This window comes from Aquila chrysaetos, chromosome 8 (assembly GCF_900496995.4).
Source record: "Aquila chrysaetos chrysaetos chromosome 8, bAquChr1.4, whole genome shotgun sequence".
NCBI classification, from domain to species: domain Eukaryota; kingdom Metazoa; phylum Chordata; class Aves; order Accipitriformes; family Accipitridae; genus Aquila; species Aquila chrysaetos.
The window spans coordinates 33,594,530-33,613,571 of NC_044011.1; positions in this window are offsets into that span (position 1 = coordinate 33,594,530).

A 19,042-nucleotide genomic window follows, 5' to 3' on the forward strand; every position below is an offset into this window, starting at 1 on the left:
TGCCTGAGTATTATCAGTGATCCTGCATTTACCATCCTAAGATGTCTGTAATAAACTACTGCCAAAAACAACACCACTTACCCATTCATAGATTATTCCCAACAACTGCAAGTTTGTTCCTGACTTCAATATCCCTTTTAGTCTGAAAAGAAATTACCACACTGATTTATTCAAAAGATGTGCTTCCTGTGGGTAATCAAAGTCTTTATAAGCATCTGCAGTTTCAATTGCTTAATTTCTACGGCTGTTAGCACTGCAGAATACACATGTATATAAAGGAGCCAGCTGGATTCTTCTGGTTGGTTGTGCATCCTCATCAAGAATCATTCCCATCAGTTACAGCTAAATTGATCTATACTGTGGTAGGCCCTAGGGGTACCAGGCAAGACCAGAGCACTGTACAAGCATGCAGCAAAAGACAGTCCCTGCCCTGAAGAGCTTACAGTCTACATGCACAAGGAATGGCAGATGCAGCAAGACACAGTGACTCATGAAACATCTGGCAGTAGCAAGCCGAGAAGGATTTTCTCTCAAGGGAGCTTTGTAAGCTTTGTCAGCTTCAAATAGCCTCTTCCCCAGGTTATGTGGGTGGCAGGTTGAATGACACTGTTCTAGATCCTAGGATTTCTCCTTTTGTGGAAACCATTGCAAACCACGATGACACTTGGGGAATATTGCAGAAGAAAACCCAAAGTAAGATTAGTTGCTACTGGCAGAGCAAGGACAACCAGCCGACGAGCAGCTCCTGTGGGACTCCCCTTTCTAGTTGGGACTGGACAACCTCATGTTTCAGCCCTTTAGAAGATGCAAAGCGGAAGGACTGCTTTTGCATATGTGATTTGTAAAGCCAGGACACTCTTGCACAATAAAGCTGCCCTCATTCATGTGGACTAGATTCAAAGAAAAATGTCAGTGAGAGCTGCTCCATTTCTTCAGTGGATTTGAATTAGAAGAACAATTTAGAAAGATCATTTGTTTTTCTCCAGTCACAAGACTACATAATGTCTTTTGATGCCACTTCCCGTAACTCTTCTTTAAAGGCTGCTACCTTTTCTGAGTTAACAGGAGCTGTGCACTCAGCTGTTTTTCTGTACACGAAACTCACTCTAAATCAAATGGGAAGACATTTGCATGTGAGCTCCTGGGAGGCAGTATTTGCTATTCTCATCTTCTGTCTCTTGACATGAAGAACATTTGATTTATCTGCAAACTAGAGAAAACAGCATTTTGCATATATTTTTACAGAACAATTCAAGTACTAAGGAAAAGGGAGATGGTTTTTCACAGTCCAGAGGCAGAGCTAATGTCCTTTGGATACAATGGCATCTGAGGGACACTGTCAGCTGCTCAGTGTTTAAGATGGGACTCTGTCTCGTAGCTGTTTATGGTTTTTATTGCTCAGGCTTGCAGTCAAAGACATCACCTATGTGCCAGTCTTGAACAGTAAAAACTCCTCTATTTTTCATTTAAGTATCTATGGAAGGTTTTTCCCACCTATTGACGTGCTGAAATGAGATGGATTTATTTCTCAAACATGAGATAGCTTTGTATTTCCAGGAGCACATACTCAAGCTTCTGGTGAGGATGAGAGCTTAGGACATATCACCACTATCTCTGGTGAGCGGGACCTGAGTTAGTTAAGCATAGGTGTGAGCAGCCGCACTACAAAGCGAGCATATCCTAATGATCGTACATACCGCAACAGTTGCTGAGCCTTCAGGGAGCACATCCCGTGGCTCTCTACAGCACACACAGCTCTCACCCAGGGGATCACAGGGGAATTGGTCTCCCCTTTTGGATGCAGGTTTGGAGCTGTAAAAAGGCACTGAAGGACAAACCGGGCTGGAATGACTTAGCTTCCACCCTAATTATGACTACTCCAAATAAAATCAAAGCCCATTGTCTAACTCTCGCTCTCAGTAAGGCCTGTCCCTGTTGATAGAAGTGCTAAGCTCACTGCAGGGTTTTGCATGGGACAGAGAGAAGATAGAGTACAACAAACTATGAAAAGCCCAACCTGACTGTGCAGTGAAGGCACAAGCTGTAGATCAAAGGTGCCATGATAAAAGAGAGTTTGAACATTTCAGAGCTTGCAAAGTGACACTTGATTTTTGTATAAAGTTAAATCTGACAAAAGCATATCAGCTTTCCAACAGCAACATTACTGAGAACACAGCTGCAAATGGATGTCCTACAAGCAAACAATCAACTCTGGATCTCCACAAAAAGGAAGCTCCAACGAGCTTCTCAGATCTCTCTTCAGCTTCTAATCAACTATAAAGAACAACAAAATTACAGAAGCAGGAAACCATGCTTCCTACTCTTTCATGAAAATCGTTTGAAACTCCTCCACTAAAGCAAAGATTTAAATAGTTTCCTAGTTATAATCTCCGCTCATTTTCATCAGCATGCCAGTTTCAGCCTCTTGGAAAACTCTTCTCTCACCTCAAGCAGATACATACCCACATACAGTTACTGAGATTCATTAGCTAGTTACCGAGATTCATTAGCTTTTGTTTGCTACAGGAAGCCCTTCTAGTGCTGCCCAGATGGGTAGAAAAGGAAGGGCACCTCAGGAGATCTGAGTCAATGAGTGAAACAGGACTCAGGACATGCAAATGTGGGGTTTGATTTTGTCTCAGGGTACCTGTGTAATTCTGAACGGGTCATGGAGAACCTTGCTTTGCCTTAGTTCTCCAGCTACAAAATGGAATGGTAATTCTCTGCCTCAGAGGAATCCTATGGTGCTGGAATCATGAAACTTCAGCCATTGTGGGGCTGCAGCTCTCATAAATATTTAAAGAGAATGAAATCAGGAGGAAGGAAAAGACAGGGGGGTTTAATCCACTTCAAATTCATTTTTTTCACTATGAGTACAAGTATGGAATTGGTAAAACCAAGTAATCTGATCTTACTGCAATGATGCCACAACAGGCAATGCTAATCATAACATAAAGGCAGCTGAGTGTAGAAATGTGTTTCTTTTTGGCACTGTCTGTTCTGTTGGTTGTCACACACCCCCAGGAGTTGAATGAGTCAAGACATGGCAAAAAAATCCCATCAACATGACAACACTCAGTTTGCCTGCTACTTTCATGAACTCTTCAGCTAAGCCCCAGGTTTCCTAACTCTTCAAGGTGTGGACATAACATGTTTGCAGATTCTTCCTCTTTGCTCACACTAGAGATGGAACTTGACACCTGGTGGCATAAGTAATAGGAGGCCAGAAATATCTGAAATGAAGCTTAATACTCAGATGTATCAGTACTGACTACACGACACACCCCATCCTGTAATAGACCCTGAAAAGGGTCACACCTTCCATTTCTAGCATCAAAATTAGCAGCAAAGCCTGCCTCTAACACGATCCAGATGTTTTGGGAAGCCAACTGCAGGTGTGGACAGTTACGCACCTTATGTCACATCCTCAAATGATGTGAACTAGTGCTGAACTTCCAGGCAGTTGCAGCCCTTAGCTATGGAGTGCCCAGGAGCTAACCATGCAGGAAGGGGTGGGAGTGGGGGGCACTAATTGTCACAGGCAGTTCAAGCCAAGGCTAGTATTGATCTTACTGACCAGGCATTATTCCCAGCTGCCTTGTGGCAGCAGATTTGTCTTTGGTGATGGCAACCAGTTGAAGTATAATAAATCTGCAACTACCTTTCACTGAAGAGCGACCTGGAAGGACACTGGCACTCACAGACATGTATCCAAGAGGTGTAAGACCGTCTTTTTTCCACTGACTTCCTGGGAGATTACACAGTCAAAGAGCAAGACTAATATTTTCTCTTGCAAAGAATGCATATAAGCACACACAGGGTAACAGTGAAGACTAGCATGCAATTTGGCCCCAAAATCAAGTGACCAGTCATAAGGACAAGAGGAGAAAAGACTTTTACTTACTTACTGGGACTGTGACTCTTAGTGCCTTGGAAGATGTCAGCGTTCAATAATTTGATATACAAGACTTCCAATGGTTAAATTGAGATCTAGTAGCAACACTGCACATGTGTTTTTAAGGACACTAAAACATTCCACAACTTAAGGAGTCATCTTCTGATGACTCCAGCTTCTGCATTTCCCTAGACTGACTGGCTCTTCCAAATTTCCTAAAATCTCTTTAGGAGAGCTCAGACAACTCTAGCAAGAGCAAATTCATTAACCTGATGCACAGTCATATAAAGTGCCTGGCTGCACACAACAAATGCCGCCTTTGTGGCAGTTCAATACGGCAAGATCAATGCCACTTCAGTGGCAGGCGGTCGATACCGAATACTCACATAGGTCTGCTTAGTAGTTATTAAGTACATGTTGTTTTGCAGAAAGCATAAAACTAACAAACATAATGGATATTTTCTGGGAGAGACATGCCATGACTGCTTTTTCACCCAATGCCATATGTGCAGAGCTTTTCTTTTTGGCAGTACAGTACCCAGCATTTCAAGCCCATAAAGTCACAATGTTTATTGTCTGCCAGATGGACTGTGAAATGTGTACTGTTCATAATGGGAATACGGAAGTTGTCTATTATTCAAAAAATAATCTGAGCATTATCCTCTGTACCCTTTTAATGGGCTTCCCTTTTATACAAATTAGGAAGTACAATTTTTCTTTTTAAATACCTGTTGTAGATATCTGCTTTCAGCTTTAGAAATGACATTGTATTTAGGCATATACTTCAATAGTATTAAGGGAAAACAAGATTTTTTTGCATGAATGGAAGCACAAAGAATGTATTATTGTATGGAACTACACATATTAATTCTGATCACATACCTGTATTTCTCAGTGTCCCAGAAATAATGAACAATATATGATGATGAAACTGCTATGAGTTACAGCGGTTAGCCCCAGTGCAAGAGACACTACCTTTCTGGAAAACACCTAACTTTGGGTATATGCTTGCAGTTCCTGAAGCCAATAAAATTGTGCTTAAATGATTATCTTAACTGCAAATTGTGCAGCTCAGTTAATCTTCACATTGTGATTTTTTTTTTTTTTTTGTAGTTATTGACACTTACAAGGATTTGATGGGTTTTAAATACAGACAGCCTTCCAAATTAGGCGATTCCTCATTGCTTGATGGGCAATGCTGTATCAGGTTTTCCTGTTCTTCCAGTCAACCATTCTGCCAGTCACCAAGAAACTGTGACTCCATAAATTAAACTACACACTTTAAAAAGCAAGACTCAGCATGACTACTGCTGATCCTTGAGTTATATCCACCGATGTCACCTATCTTTCAAAGGTCTGCCCATTTCACACTCATCCCTCGCTCATCCTCCTCACTGAATCCTGACAGGAAGAGCTTTTGAAATCCACTCATACTTCGTTCAGCAGTGAACACGGACCATGCACTGGGATACGTGTTCAGTGCCATGAGTGACAAGCAGGGTAGATCTATGTCTTACACTGCACTCCCAGATTTCTTGTGGGATCAAATGGTCTATGTGATTAAGCTCTGGGGCTGGTTTTAACTTAGAAAATGTAGTGTTGTTTGGGAATCAGTGCTTTGGAGGACTTCCAAAGCTCACCAAAGAAAAGATTGAAAGTCATGTTGATTGCCATTTGGTTTGGATCAAGTCTTCAGGAACCATTTATCTTCTTACACTGCCACCATTGCAGAAATTAGCTAGTGCTCTTGCTACAAGTTCCCAGATTCAAGCTCCATCCTCTGCAAGACACTACTGGGAACACCTGTAACATACCCTTTCAATACGAAAAGGCCCTCAAACTTTGACCTTCAAGGCATGCCAGAAGTCAGGGATACTGGTTGCAACTTTCACCTGTAGAGTCTGCTATATTACCTTTTTATTATCTATAGCTTGAACTAAGCTCATTACCACTAATGCAGCATCAACCTGAAGGTCAAAGGGTTGGAATGTCACTGTCACACATATAACTAATGTGACACTCCTAAATAAGCATGAATGAGCTTTGAAATGATACAAAACAGACATTTTTATCACTAACTCTCAATCAAACAATTAATACAAACTCTTCTCTTTCCCCTTACCCTGCCATGAAGAATCACAACTCGGATTCACCCACAGGTGGCAGTACTTCAGTGGCAAAAACAATCACTCAATAACCACGCTGGCATCCTGCAGAGCCAAATGAGTTGCAAAAGAACATATGTACTTATATTGGTGTTAGTATGGTTCCTTAGTCAAAGCAGCTGTAAAATGAGTGAAAAAAAGAGTGAGTTTCTCTGGGCTGAAGATATTACAAGGGAGAACAAGAATGAATGGTGGCCTGTAGCCACTTTTAGTGAGGTAAAATGTGGAATATTACCTGATTTAAAATCATGAAATTGAAGAAAATTAACTGATAGACATTTTTCAGTTCCTCTCCAACTAAAAGGAACGAAAGGATTTGATAAGCTATGGAAACTCACTTACAAAAACCACAGCATTAATTCTTGTGATAAGCAAGCAGTTCTTTTTCTTGAAAGAGTTCATTGTTCATAAGTAATTTAAGGACAAATTCCAATTTAGGAAAATACATTTCATATCAAAATTTAATACAACATTCAAGAGTGACAGGAAATTCAGGGCAGCAGGATTATTTTTTTTTAAGGTCCAATTCTTGAGGTCTATTTTTAATGTTGATTCATAAAAATGTTGTTTTAGTCAAACATTTTTGAAACTGTGATTTGCTAGTGGTTTGGCTCTTTTAGGGAGGGGGACAATGAAAACATTCTTGGCTTGGACAGAGGTATGAACTTGTTCTTGCATTTGATCTCCTCTGTATAGCACAGACTCAAATAGTGGTATGGCAGAAATTCCCTGAAAAGCCATTTGAGCAAGGCTCTGCTGTGTTAGATGTTGCGTAACGGTGTCAAGTACTTTGTGTTGGCAATAATCTGAACATCTCCATCTTTTTTCCTCTCCCACATTCCCCAAATAGTGCTCAGGACTTTTTAAGACATTGACTTTGTGTCTTTTTATTTCATTCTGAGTGCGCTTTAAAAAGCCTTGTGTTTTCCAGGATTCCTCTACAACCATTTAAAATTGGAAAGTTAAGTTCTCCTGTAACTCCTGGAGCTGGTGTTAAGAAAGACCATGACAACTGGTAAAACGTGAAATAAGAAACGTACGGCAGATGCATCCTTCTTTCATTCTAGTATAATCTGCACACTAAGGAATTGCTTGGGTCCCAGTCAGTTGGAGGCAGCCAACTGAGGGAACCTGCAACATAGCAGAATCACAGTCCTGAGTTGCAGAGCAGGACTGGCACTGCCAGGAGAAGAAAACTCACCGTGCTCAGCCCAGTGCAGAAAGCAACTCCCTTACACAGGATGTCAACACCCTCAGAAATGACTGCCACCAGCTCAGGTTCTTCCCATTGCACTGCAGTTTGGCAGGGCCCTCTTGGAGCTACATAATCAAGCCCTTATTTTCCTGCTAGCTTCTTGATGACTATGTTTCTCCCAGAGCACTCCTTCACTTTCTCATTTTGCCTCTCCGTTTTCTACCATTACTTTAGTAAAGGTTAAGCCAATTTTGAGGTTTCAATAGGCAGCATTCAGTCATCCAGGAGCCTGATCGTGTCTGCTCGTCCTCAGAATGGGCACAGAAAAGGCAACAGTAATGGAAGCTTTTCCATGCACTGTCCCACTCAGGATGCCGAGTACCTTGACCTGCAGGTCTTCTCCCATAAGAACATGAGGATACTTCATTATCTGGTAGCATCATTAGGTTGCTCAGTGAGAGCTACAGTGTCAAACAAGGGTGGGTCTGTCAAATGCTGCCAGTCGGGATGAGATCATCTGGCCAATGAGACAGCCCAGAGACCATTTGCTTTTACCTAGACTTCAAAGGCCACATCACTTCCAGCCAATAACCAAAGTCTACTTGATTCACGCAAATGACCTACAGATGAGGTACTTCACGACTCGTTATTGAACCTCTGACCCACCCATTGTCCAGTCCCTATTTTTCCCCTCAACTGTCCAACTGGATACCCCAACTAAGTTAAAGCACAGTGCCTGAGAGTCATACAGTGCTGACTTTCCACTGGTCTAAAAGGCAAATCCTGCAGTCATATAAATATTCCTAAGCTCCAACTCAATAAACAGGCCCTTCATGAGAGTGTAAAAATAACTGAGCCATGCTCCAAGACCTTTCATGTTGCTGGAGAGGTGCAAAGGTGGGCAGTGTAAATAAGAATCAGGTTCACAATTTCAATGCACGATCTTGTTTTCAATTATACTTAGATTTGTTTCAGCTTTAAAATGAAGCTTGAACTAATGCCAGATTTTTTTTTTCTTAAATCCCAACACATTCCAGATTAGCTGTGAACAACAGTTACCTTTTTCCATTCTCAGTCTACCACTTTTAAAAGGACACAGAAGAGGAGCTCAGATTTAGGATCTGGTCTAGTGGAGAGGACCTGATCTCTTGCAATGAGCACAGGTGCTTCTGTATTGAAGTATTAATCAACCAAAGTCCCATATGACCATTTTATTATGTCGGTATGGCAAGCAGTCAGCTGTGGGGTTTTTTCAGAAGCTCATGAGGTCACTCCATCTCTTTAAAGCAAAAATAATGACTCTCCAGCAAATAGTAAGAGTTGGCAGCTGCGATGTTGAGATGATGTAATTGTACACAGTGGTGATGTGAGATTTTTCTTGGTTCCTAGAAGCCAATACTGCAGAGGTAATCATAATAACAACCGTATTTGCTTAAAAATTTTGGACAAGAAAGGAGACCAAGTTGCTTGCAAAAACGAACAGTGATCATAGAGAGTGAAAGGTCAGAAATTGGCTGTCAGAATTGGAAGCAGTTAGGGCCAGGCTCTGGCGCTGAAAATGCAAGGTAGCAAGCAGTGCAAAAAGCTATTTCCCCTGCACTAACACACATAGCTTTATATTCTGAGCACCCTGGGCTACTTCCCTCTCCACAGCTCCTCTGTTAACAGCTGGTTATCTTCTTAGTTTTGCCATGGGAAAAATGATGGTATGGAATTGTTTACTATTAGTAGGCTCCCCTAGAGTAAATATATGGCACTGTATACCTTGGCAAAATGGGATGAACACTTAACACTGAATCAGTGACTCAAAGAACCAACTTTCTTGGTTTTATTGGTGTTGGTGAATTTACTGAAAAATAACTACTAAAAAAGAGCCATGTTTCTTTTTTCTACAGCTACAGGGAACGGACTGGACAGATTAGGCAGGTTGAACAACTGGATAATGAAAATATCTGGTCACCTTAGCTCTGGGAAGCTTCAGGAGTTTTGCATCTTCTAGTACCCCCATCCTTCTTTTCTTCTTAGGTTTGAAACATAAGAAGAATGCCATTTAACTGAAACAGGTAATGCCTGTAAGAAAACACTGGGCCACACTAGTCTGGCCAAACTACTTTTGCAACATGGCCCATTCAATTACAGCTCCTAATTACTGCTGCACAGATGCTGCTATTTATAAGCAGGAGTAGCAGGCACTCTGCAGCTCTGCTGTAAGTTTCCTAGTCTGCTCTGCTGGTAGAGTTTGATTTTGGGATAGTTAGAGATGGACTCAGCAACGTGGCAAACTGAAAAAAAAAAAGTAAACAGGGTTTACTAACCCTTAATAAAGTAACCAGGAAATTAGTGTATTTTCTGCAATGATAGCCATTCTGAGTGGCAAATAAAACTTTTTGCACTGTGTCACTGTCTCTCACTGGCTTTTGTGCTTTAACGGTTTGTGAGGGCAAAACATTATGTAGGTATATATAATTTCTGTCACTCTAAACTCCCCCTAGATTCACAGGGACTGAAAGTTGTGCCTTATGTCATCCAAGAAGTAAAAACCCTCAATTTGAAACAAGGCTGGGGTGTGACCTACCAGTAAGGTTTAACATCACAGGGAACAAATAAAAGCTGTAGAGCAGGGGGGGAAAGTTGGCGAGCTTTTTTTGCTTCCGATTAGGAAGAACTGGATTCATTAGGAAGTTTTTATTTCTTTAAAATCTGAGATATTATCTGCAAATGATAGTAAGAATGCTCTTAATTGTTTCAAATTTGCTTTGAGTTGTTTGTAGATTTTGTGTGATTTTTTGCCCCAGCATTAAAGTTAGCTTAATGAGTGCTAAAGTTATCTCTAATTACTGTAGAAGTATTGAAACGCAGATAACGTAACTATCAAGAGGAAAAGGAAACTTAAAAACTTTTAGGTTTGCTTTACTTTTATTGACATGGATGGTTAGCATTTCTGATAAAGGATGTCTGTTAAAGATTTGGGTTTTTTCCTTGCAGTTACCTTATCAAGAGCTCTTGACATAAATGTGTAAACATATATAAATATATAAATAGTATATCCCCTGCCTGTGTTTCAAAGCTGGAGGATAGAAGGATTAAATATTTGTAATGTAACAAAAAAAAAAAAATCACACTTGAAAGTAATCTTTCCATCTATCTCTAAAAATCACTCAAAGATGATATGACTCATTTTTTGCAGGAGGAGCTTTTAAAAAAACAGTTGGCTGTTGAACTGGATTTCAGTTTTGATGAGACTATTCTGGCCAAAATTTCATCTCTTTCTGTTTCAAAACATTGACTGAAGAGAAGTTCTGCTTTAGTTGCCTAGTGTCGCTGTTCTCCCCTCTGGGCCAGGCTCTGCTGTGTTTCCCAGGATGGAGCAGGACCCTGGTGCCCATAGCTGTCCCCACCTTCTCTCCAAGGGCGTAACACAGCAGGAGATTCTGGTTCAGATAGGAAAAGACATCCAAACTATTCAGAGGGCAAAGCAGTATCTTTGCATAATCCTAATTATTTTGGTCTAATTATTCTAACCAATTTTACCATTGACACAGGTACTGATCCCAAAAATTAAGCAAAGCCAATAGATGTGAAAAGTGAATCAGCTACTAAAATACAATAAAATTTAAGAGCGAAAGATCAACTTTTCTGGGTTGAGAACCTCCACTTGACTCTAGCAATTGTCATTCCCACTCCAGTCTGTTACGTAGATGGGGCATGGCAGCATGTCTCCCTTCAGACAGGGAAAATCCGAAGTTCACATTAGCTGTGCTCTTAAGATTACTAAACAAAGAGTGCTGGGAAAACCTAATATATGTAGATATTTCATATTAGAGCTCAGGACACTGACACTACATTTCTGCACCACATAAATAGAAGTAAGAGTTATGTGGGTTATTGACCACTGTATATTTTCCCACTGAATCATAATTATAGATTCTCTTTTACTGTCGCTGCAAAGTAATTCTGTGATTAATCTGGTTCACTGTGCAAACACAGCATTCACCAGACCTCAAAGTGTCTTGTGTCTTAATAGTGCCAGCCTGGGGCATGTGCTAGCTCGTAGTATATCCAGGGGCATGGGTCTGAGACAAATATCCCTGCAAGGTCCACCTCTGGGGAGAAGGCTGTGCCTTTGCATCACAGACACCTACAGACATCTCAGAAATCTCTCATATACTGGTTCCCCCATATATTGCGTGAATGAGAAGATACTGCCCTGATACCACAGGACTATCAAAATAGTGAGTACCAGCCACTAAAGCACCATCTAAAAGGAAGCACCATTTCACTTATATTTCTTTCATCCAAAGGCCACTAAAACATCTATTTCCAGAAGGCTCCCGTCTCTGAATGCCCATGGAGGGAGGCATTTTGCAGAGGGCCAGGCTTCTGCACTTCCTACTGCCCAGCTCAAAGGGCACAGAATGCTGGCATGTGCCTCTCCTGGGACATGCGCAGGGAGCCCATGCTCCTACCCTGAGGCTGCTGATGCTCAAGTCTTTTTCTGGACTCAAGTTGTTCAAGAAAATTTTCCCATTACTTCACAAGCTAAATCAAGTGAATGAATATGCCTCACAGTTGCTTTTCTCCAGTTTCCCTCCCTACCACAGAGACTCCTGAGCTGGCACAGGCCAGTGTCATTCCACTGAGGTCAATGGAACGATGCCCATTTATATCAGCTGATGATTTAAACCTCTAGACTTTCTCTCTGGCACACATTTCTTTTCCACCAAGCCTGGATATAAAGCAGAGTCTAGAACATATGGAGGAGAAAACACCCACAGCTGGTTTAAACTCACACTGCCACCCTCGCAGCTGCATCACAACAGTAGGAGTTTTGCAGAAACTACTTCAGTGTAGACATCTCTCCAAAGGAAAGGAGAAAAACCCAGCACGTACATCAATGGTAAGTAGATATCAGCAAGCAGCAACAGCACAACTGGCATCAAGGTGAGGTTCTGCCTACCGCCCCAACTTTTCCAACTTTACTTTTTTGCACAAGTAAGCACTAGAACAGCTACAAGGAAGATTCAGCATGCAGATGTGGGTAAAAGACTTTCTGAGGGGACCTTCCTTGTAAAGAGAAGATACACTATGGAAAACTCATGAGAGCTGTTGGCTGAGGTAACTGTGTAATGCTGCAGCATGTTTGGGGAGGAATTTCAGCTTGACTTCTGCAATGATTGTCTTATGCCCTCAAGCATGAGATTTTATTACCCCTGTCTTGGCAAGCATGACATTTACTTATTGGCCACAGCCTTACTGCAGAGAGGGAGGACTTGCTTGCTACCATTCCCGACTGGGTGGCTGCTAAGCCAGCTGCCCCAAAAGTTGGAGGGAAAAGAGAGAATGTCAATGAGATCACACCTCAGCCCATCTAATTCCAGCAGAAGTCACAAAGGAGCACAGTCTAAAAGGAAATAATTACCCAGGGAACCCAAGCGACCAGGTATCTCCTGCGTTTAGAAACCAGTCACCTAGCTGGTACACAACTGAGAGGGATGTTCCCACCAAAAGGAGACGTCCAGGGCCAATTCTGAGATCCTATTTCTGGAAGATTGAACTTCTGAAGTCTATAACAAACTGGAAAGTGCATCCTGGCCTGCTGCTCAATAAATGCTGCTTCAATGACATTTGAATGTGGAGCAATAGTGACATAAAGTGGCCTGGTGGGTTAATCACAGGTAGAAGGTGAAAGCGTTTCCCAGGAGACCTGGCAGTACCTTATAATGTTATGCTAGCATTGCATGCTGTAAGAAAAAGAAGCCCCAAGTACTACCTTATTCTTTACAGAAGGGACACCAAAGCCCTCCACATCTGCTAATGGTAAATAGCACAGGATCGCTCGGAGGAGTTATCTGAAACACTGCCTGCTCCTTTCCAAAGGCGAGGCTCGCAAAACGAGACAGGCAAGTAGAAAAGCACAGGGATAAATACATGTGAAAACATGAAAGGCTGTGACAATATTATATTCCACCCCAATATGAACAATAATAACAAATGCCCACAACCTGATAGCTAACTGCCACCTCACAGATCAGCACATGGAAAGTATATCTTCAGACCAATGTGAACAAAAGGAAGGAAAACATAAAAAAACATTCAACTGTCTGACCTTTCTGTCAGGACCATCTGATCAGTTTAAATTGTCTCCAAATATCGATCAGTATCTCAATATTAGATGACATTATTAAATGTCAGCAGAGACATGCCAATTTTTCACCAGAGTCCTTTGCTGACTATTGTATCTCCATATGCTTATTATTTGTGTGTTTTTTATTCTAATTCTTACAGGAATAGATTTGTCCCCAGGCACCATACTGTGCACAAGATAGAATGATCCCCATGTCAATTACTGTTTCCTCAAGATAATTTGACACACATTTTCTTAGTTAACATCATAAGTATTAGATCTAATTACAGGGAAAGCCATGTACATTATAAAATATAAATTAAGGTTTGTTTTATAGATTAAAAACAAATCAATATTTAGCAATAACATTCTCAAAAATGTTTTCTGTAATTACAGTATGACACTGATTAGTAATTCAGGCTGGAATTATGGGTCTTGGATTTATTATCCAGTAAACTGATAGGGAAACGCCTACCCTATTAAACCACAGTTCTCTAGGTGTTTCCTCTCCAGCCATAAAAGATGACAGCTGGGCCCTCAATGGCTTCAGGACAGTTCGATGCAAGTAGTATCACTTGTGTGTTAACAGCATCATGAGAGTTCACTGGTGGTGCTGTCACGGTCAGAACTATATAATAGCCAGCAATTTCAAAGATTTGGAGAAGATGATTTTAATAAAAATAAAATATGTTAATATGTTTTGCTTGTCAAAGCTAAACTTGGTTTACTTCTTTACAAATTTGTACTGTATTATATATTGTTTACGTAGCACACAGTTCAATTGTAAGCATACATACAAGGAAGCAAATCTTACTGATATCAAGTAATTACTAAAATTACTTTTAGCTAATCACAAGTACACATGCTGTCAGAGACGCACATTAAACTGTTGTTTGCCTCTGGATATCTCTAAATTTAGAAAACAAACAAAAATGTCAGAAATAGAAATCAACAATTCATATTGCTGACTTGTAGCTAAAAAGCAAGATTATAACTACAACAATCAGAAATGGAACGTAAAGAGATAACCACTGAAAGAAGCTGTTTCACAAAAAGTTTTGTTTGTTTTTTTTTTCTCCTGAATTTTCCAAATTGGTAGGGGTTAAAACAGAACACATAAAAATAAAACCAATTTTTTAGAAGTTTCTTTTTCTTTTCTTTTTTTTTTTTTTTCTGGAGAAGAAAGACTCTGTTTCCTTGCTACACAAAGACTCTTTCATTGCTTGGATCCTGAAGTGTTAAGCTAGTTACTCTGCTGTGCTATCTATTCAGACTTCAAGAATTCCCTAAAATAAATCCAGTGTAAACAGGGTCCATAGGTCCTGATGGTTGGAAATGGTGTGTGTGTAGGAGAGTGACATGAGCAAGTCAGAGCTTTGAGGTGGGTCTGCCTCAACTTTCTGTTCTAAGAAGCTCCCAGGTAAGACTCAAAAAGTCAAGTTTGACTTCAGCAGTAACAGGTTTTTTTCATAGTGAAAACTCAAGGCAAGTAGAAAATGACAGGAAAGGACGTATAATCTCTGATACAAGAGTTATAACTGTAACTCCCTCTCTTCTTCGTTGGCTTCAACAGCCTTCTGAGCTACAGCAAATTGTACCCTGCTGACTCTAGGGACTCTCCTCAGCCCCCTCTGTTCCCTCGGGGCCTGACTGATAGCTCCCAGCTCCCCAGAGTATCCTCTCCTTCTCCCACCTACTCCGCTATTGACATTTCTCTCTCTGAGCATGCATCTGAGGACACCATGGGCAAATGTAGCACATACTGTATGTCACAACACGCAAACAACTCGGGGCATATTAGTGCCCCCATGGGACTTGCTGGAGCTGTTCCAAAAAAACCCCACAAGAAGCAGCAGGGCGTAGGATCCTTTCAGTGTAAAAGCACCAAGACGAAGGCCATGAAAAGTCATCTACTTTTTTCTACTACATCAACTACAGAGCATGGACATAAAGATCTAAGTGTGGAAAGATGTCTCACACCTTTGGTCAAGGGCAGATATCCAACAGAAAAGGACTTAATTTCATCCACTGAGGTTATGAAAGCAAGCTGATCCCTCAAATACACAAATCTGCAGAGAAGCTACTAAACAAGATTGGATAACAATATAGATCACCATTATGATCCATAGCTTTAAAGGCACAAACTGGTTGCGATTAGAGGCTTGACGCAGTTTTGACCGGAGAAATTATTACGTCACAGCAAAGGAGGGAAAATCCACAAGGCACAACATCTCACTAACCAAAACCCCATTCATTTTTTCCTGTTTCCTCAGCAGAACATCCAAAATACCTTGTTCTACATTGCAACAAGCCTAACTCCAAAGAGTTTGGATGGCAGAAATAATGACACAGGTTTAAGAAGGTAAAAAATCCTTCCTGCTCTTTGATTAACTGGGCTTCTTGATGGAGTTAAGTGCAAACAGCTGCCTGGACTTCAACCGAAAAGCCTAAATCTAAACACTCAGTGTTTACATAACCCAAACTTCTAATCAGGCAGCTGGATAATCCACCCATTTAAAGTATCCCTAAGAGTTTCAGGGAAATGTGATTTTCTTACAGCTAAGCCAATCAACAACCACTTTAAAAAACTCCAGCTACCAAGTTACTACTTTGGAACAGCAGTCTCAGCAGGATGGGGTCATGACCCCACAGAGAATCACAAAGCAATTTTGGTGGGATCCTTCCCCCTTTCTTTTTCTTTTTTCTTTCTCTTTTTTTTTTTCTTTGAGAAGTACAAATCTGAATCTCTAATTTCCTCTGTATTCAGATGCTGCAAGGTAATAAATTAAAGAAGGAGAAAAGCATAGAGCAGTGCTTACATGCATGCTGGCATTTGCTCACAGGACCTTAATCTAAAATCTCGTGAAATCCTGACCACATCCATCTGGAACCAAGGAACTTGGAAAAGGCAAAGTACAATCACCACCACCAGAGTCCGTAATTTCTTAGGGGAAAAAAGGAAAGAGAAGCAGGACCTAGAAATACGAAGATTTCGTGGAAGAAGACTGTATAGATGTTTACAGGACCACTTATAGGATTCAATGTTCCTTAAATTGACAGACACATTCGTAGTGACTTTAACTGGCCATAACACTCCATGCTTAGGGCTCTATTCTCTTCTCATGATATTGTTTTACAACCATAACTCATTGTAAGGTCAGGCTCTCGGTTTTGGTTTTATGTTTTGCTGAAATATTTTCACCTTATTGTAGTTTATCATTACTTACCAGATATCCCAATGTTTGTCTTTTTCTAACTTAGTAAAGTCCCTGTGATAAATCACATCCAGTCACACCTGTTAATATAATGAGTGTCTGAACACAAATATTTTCCCTGGCCAATACCACAGTTAATAATCTGCTCATCCACACAATGACTAACAATATATCTTATAATTCAACTGAATTTTACGTGTCCTCCCAAAAAAGTGATTCTTCTTGGACTAAGCAGAGAAACATGGGCTTTACTTCTGAGTCTGCTGCTGAGCTACAGGGTGATCCTGGACAACTTGATACTTCTGCGCCTCCATATCCCTACTTGTAAAAGGTGGCTGGTGATGTTTAGCTTTCTATTTGAGACATGGTAAAGCAAATTAGTTTTAGTAATGAACCATAATGCTCAAGACTGTAAATAAAGTTGTATTTTAAAACTAGTGAAATAAATTGAAAACAAGAAAAAGATTTATCTTTTTCAAAGCAGGAAGTGATGCTTTTAGAATACATGGTAATAAAATAAAAATGAAAGGATATGCTTTTAGACAGAACTGATACAATCTGGCCATAGAGGAAATAAACTTCATTCAGTGTTTCTTCATTTTGCAAGAACCCAGCAGAGCAGCAGAGATACAGCACTGAAGATCCAACACTGGAGAAACAGCACTACATAAGCCCTTTCAGATTATATGCCAAGTATTTTATTTCCTAGCCATAGAGGTTGAAAGGTTTGGGGCCAAAGCTGAGAAAGAGCTTTTTTGTTTTTAAGAATTGTTTATAAATACTGCAATGTTGGAAGGAATGTGCCAAATTTTAATCCAGATCCGAATACACAGATGAAAATTTCTTGTGCTTTTCAGTGATAGTAGAGGTCCCTTTCAAATAACTTGAATATACTGGTAACAAAATGAAAAGCAGTAAAAGTTTGGCTTAACTTTTTATTACTCAAGGTTTCCAAGAATTTCTCCTGCTTATGGGTAGGTGTCCTTTCCACAAAGAAGCCCAGAAGAGAGCTCTTGCATTAATGTGCACTAACTCCTGCTGTACTAGACAATCACTGTATAACAGACACGCACTGTTCATGAATTCCTCAGCCAGCCTCTCTTGTCTTTACCGAATGATCTATTAACTGTCAGTGGGCAGCAGTGAGAACAAGAATATTTGATTTGATAGAAAAATTTCACATCCTTCACCCTCGTACTAAGAAGCCAGCTGTCATATCTGCTCTATTCTTAGCTCTGCCTGGTTCCTATTGGGACTACATGGCAATGTAGCTGCCCCCAGCTGAATTGCACAGTCCACTCCTACCTGCATCCCTAGCAAATTCCTATGGCTTTTTTAGGATTCTATAGCTCCTCTCATCTTTCCAGCTTCTTTTCCATTCCTGCGGCTGATCAGCACAGAAAGCAGAAAGTCTGGCAAAAAGAGTAGCAGAGTCCAGCACTAACCCCATGAAAGCTGAAGTGGCAAGTGATAGGAAATTGGAAGATTATTTATAAAACACCAAAATAACTTCAGTTCCCTCCAGTTCTAACCCTCTTTTTCATCTGTAGGATGAGACCACCTCTATTTGGTTTTTTGGAGATGTGTTTGAGTTTAAGGTTCCCATTTAATTATTTTTAAAAGGCTGAGGGGAAGGTTGGAGAGCTCTGAGCTGCAGAAGCAAAAGCAGTCTATATTCTCCTCTCTATGTGAGGCTTCAACTCTACGCACACCACAAGGTGAGCAAAAGGCATGCAACTAAGTCTGGCTGTTGTGTTGAGAAGGCATGGCAGAAGGTGACATCTAGCTCACAGGCTAGTCAGTAAAACACAGCATCAGACACCACTTGCAGTCTTTGCTGGGAACACATCATGCACTGAAAGCGCACGATGCAAGGCAAGTGCATACAGCACAACACAAGAGAGGATGCCTCGAAGTGAGTCCCAATACAGTTCCTCAGCCTCTAGTCCATCACCACTGTGTGCCAGCCTTCAGCCACAGGCCTTCTGGCAATGCCATTAGGGACCCTGTATTCATTACCATCACAGACTGCAGCGCTTTCTTCCTTTGCTGAACAGCACAAAATATTTTTCTGAAGAACACCTACAGCATTTGTGTCCAGTTTCCCTCTTGAATATCTTTTTAATTATGTGGCTTTTAAGATAAAATGTCTCAATTAGGCAACTATTTATTTTCATTAAGAGTTCAGTTTGCTTTGCTTCCCAGCAACTTTCTGGACAGTCAGAATAATAGCAGTAGTGTAATTCAAATAACTGTCCTAAAAAATAGATACATCTGCAGTATTTGCTGTTGAACAAGCAGCCAAGCCCAAATATTATCTTGTAACTTTGAGAAATAAAATATAACAAGTATCAAGTGAAATATCCCTTCTACACTGACATCTTTCCACAGTCTCCATTTTCTGTATCTTGAAAATGCAAATAAAGTCTTATCACAAGATGCAAATAT